At 33.1% G+C, this 3,824-nt stretch overlaps 1 pseudogene; it reads left to right on the top strand.

The window, feature by feature from the left end:
• The first annotated feature begins 581 nt into the window (after nt 1-581).
• On the top strand, nt 582-3,557 carry LOC113359315 (annotated as a pseudogene).
• Nucleotides 3,558-3,824: the final 267 nt, after the last annotated feature.

Consider the following 3,824-nt stretch of genomic DNA (forward strand, 5'->3'; position numbering starts at 1 on the left):
CCAATTCCCCAAATTGATTATCTATATATGCAAGAATTTGAGATATACATTTATAATCAACTATGTTGGAATCAGTGCTATCAGGAGCTAGCCATTTCAGATAATCGTTATTTTATATCCAAATGTCTTCTAACTTCTTATTTTCTTTTCTTTGTCAGATGTTAGACACAAATACTATTCTAGCCTCATAAAAGACCTGGCCATCTTGCAGGTTTGGTTTCACTCACACGCTCTCAGACACACACACACACACCATTCCTCTGTGTCAATGGAATACGTATTGACTGTAATACATTTATGTCTCCAGTAGTAAATTTGAACAGAGTAGGATGATTTTGTTTTTTCATGTCACAAGTGTTAATGTTGGGCACCAGTTCTATTCAAGGGATCCTAAAACTATGTTTTAGAAACAACGTAAACAAGGAAAACAAAAAAAAAAGTTATTAGGTTTAAATAATAATAAATTAATATTATGGGATATACTTAGAAAAGTTTTCTCTTTCTCATTTTTCTTAATAAACATGAAACGCATAATCATTTTTCTTAATAAACAATGTATCTGTAAAAAAAAAAGGACTCAAATGGTTGTTGTGGGCCTTCACAGTCATTGGTTAAATGGAATTGATTTTATGGGTGCAAAATTCCAAAAGATGGTAATACATTTCAAATTTTGGTTAGTAACCTTTGAATGTTCTTCAATGTCCATTGTCCGATATTCTAGCAGTTTATTCAGATTTGCTTTTCAATTACTGCAGGCAGCGTATAAGAACTATACCTTCCCGATTGCAGTTTTAATTGTTTTGTCTAGACAATATGAAGATGATCCAGATAATTCTGATGATGTTATATATACAGGACAAGCAGGAAATAATTTACTTGGAAATAAATGTCAAATAGCTGACCAAGAAATGAGACGTGCCAATTTGGCACTCAAGGTTAGTGATTTTATTTTATTTTTTTATAAAATTAAAATTTTATTTCATAGTTCCCTTGTTTTTTTATTTATTTATATTTGGTCTTAAATATTCTGACTATAATCGGAACTAAAGTTATTACTACTGTCTCTTTCCATGCAAAATAGTGTAAAGCAGAAAGTTCCAGTGGGGTCATTCATGGACTAAAATGTCCTAGTGGTTACTGGGGAAAGGTGTATACATATGATGGTTTATACAATGTTAGTACTTAAGGCTTAACATTGAATCCCAGATGTTCATGAATGCTTTTAATATCCGTCATTTTTTGTTTGATGTTGCTTTGACAAAATATACTGGTCTAGGAATGTTGAATTAATGTGACAGAAACCAACTGGGTTTTGATGAATCTGATTTACTGGAAACAACTTGTTATTTCCTATCTAGTGTTGTTCAAAACTTAAGATCGAAAACTCCCATGAACATATATTAGGTTCTTTTTCTTAAACTGATATGTCTTTGCTGCTTTAGTTTGCAATTAAGTTTTATTTTTTTACAAATAACTAAATTGGTAATATATAACAATTACGTCCAGGTGTCGGATATAAATCTAAAATTTTGCTTTTCATATGGTGTATATAGAGTTTGTTGTTGCAACTGTTGGAAAAGTTCATTGGGCAATGGATATATGTATCACAAATGATTTTAGTGCACCACCTAGCTCTGCCACTGCATATGGCATTGACAGATTTTCCTTTAGTAAATTATTCACATCCTAGGAGACATACAATTAGATCGAAAGAGTATGAGCTGACAACATTTTTTTGATTAAATCTTGTAATGAACCATGTTTTAGGGTGTACTTTAAATTTATTTGGGATGTTATTGTAGCTACTGACTAACTTTTATTTCTTCATGTCCTTGTTACATGTACCTATTTTTCTAAAGGATCGCAAGTGACGAGGGAGTAACCTCGCACTTTCGTTTGATTTTGAATTGTAATTCATAGGTTGTTCAGTATTGGGTCGAAAAAGGTGTTTCCGGATTCACAATGTATAAGTATCATCTCAAGCGCCTTAAGGGGCAGCCAGTACTGACAACCAACCAGGTATCTTGTCTTGACATATCTACATGCAAAGTATATTGTGTAATTTTAGTATTTAACCATACTAGAATTCACGATTGTTTATTGATACTATGATGTACATGTTCAATTTACTAGAGCACAAGCTCCTAAGTTCGCATAATATACATGTGTATGAACTTGTAATTTCAGACTTTAATTTTATTCTAGTGTATCTAAAACAGTCTTGTAACATGAGTTTATTGTTCCTTTTAATTGATAAAGGTTGGTATGTAAAGACATTAGTGGGGGCCAAGAAAACATTCCCATTCCAGTAACCAATTTGGTTGATGACCCACCTATTTCTCCTACAGGTAAGATCTAAGCACAACCACCTAGTTAGATACGATCTTTGTATTTGAGATTTTTCGTGGATGGTTATTGGAGCATAATGGTTTTTGTTTATGATACTGAACAACCATTAGCTACTTCCATATTGACGCTAATGAGCTCTAATTATATAAGGATGACGTACTTCCCAAGTTTCTGCAAGTGTGAAAATTCATAAAATACATTTGGGTGCAAGTGCAAAGGAGCTTGTATTGATCCGTGGATATGTGCCTGTGCGAAGCTTAATGGTTCGGAATTTCCATATGTTTCTAAATACAGTGGAAAGTAAAAAAAACTCCCTTTCTCCAAGTAGATCAAGATAACCTACTTCAATCATTTGCTTACAAATGTTTGACTTGCACTATCTTCTTATGTAGTGCACCTTGTACTGATACATGTTGAAATATATAGCTGAATTTGTTCTCTTATTATTGTTTTTGGATGGTATTGTCCACCTTTTGGACATGTTTAAAATGTGAACCGTAAAGATAGTTGGCTTTTGATGGTATTTTCCACCTTTTGATGGTATTGCCACTCATAATACAGTTAGTTGGATTCACCAACTGATTTTCTTACCAACAAAAGTTTACGTTTGTTTTATCTTTACTTAGATTTTGAGAGTAGTCTTTTATTTATTTTTCAGATTGATCGAAGCGAAGGATGTTGTGTATGAATGTGGACCACATTGTGGATGTGGACCTAGTTGTGTAAACAAAACATCTCAGCGTGGATTGATATACCGTCTTGAGGTAGCCTCATAACTGTAGTGTATTTGATGCAATGTTCTCTTAATCTTCTGCATTGTCTTACTATTATGAGATTATGAAATTACGAGGAAACCTTACAGTAGTGTTTGTTTGATACCTCTTTAAAGGTCTATCGAACCCCCAAGAAAGGATGGGGGGTAAGTTCGTGGGATTTCATTCCTTTCGGGGCTTTTGTGTGTGAATACATTGGAGTGATCAAGAGGACTGATGAGGTGCACGATCCAGAGAATTTATTTATTTTCGGTGTTGATTTCTTTCAAACAATGAAGGGGATCGATGGAAGAGAGGTATTATATAAGAGATTTTAGCTATACATAAATCATTATAGATCATGATTGATTGAATCTACTTGTTCTGGTTCTTTTATCTAAGGAGTTTGCTACTTCGTTCGACTCTCTGTGCACAAAGGTGCACTTCCAAGACTAAAAACTAAGAAGTAAATTCCTACAATGTTTTTCCATGTAACACTAGTAGTGCTATCATTTTTTCCTTTACTACATTAAGGTAGTCTCCTTCCAAATGAATATTTTCTACTGCAGATTTTAGTATGTTCTAGGTAATGGACTCCGACGTGGATCATTTTCCTCCATTTTTATTTTAAGCATAGACAACAAGATTTAATAATAACATTAAATCCTATTATTTGCATGGAAACTTTAAAAAAAATTGTTGTTTTTGTATGCCACAAAAGCA

This window comes from Papaver somniferum, chromosome 3 (assembly GCF_003573695.1).
Source record: "Papaver somniferum cultivar HN1 chromosome 3, ASM357369v1, whole genome shotgun sequence".
In the NCBI taxonomy this organism is placed as follows: Eukaryota; Viridiplantae; Streptophyta; class Magnoliopsida; order Ranunculales; family Papaveraceae; genus Papaver; species Papaver somniferum.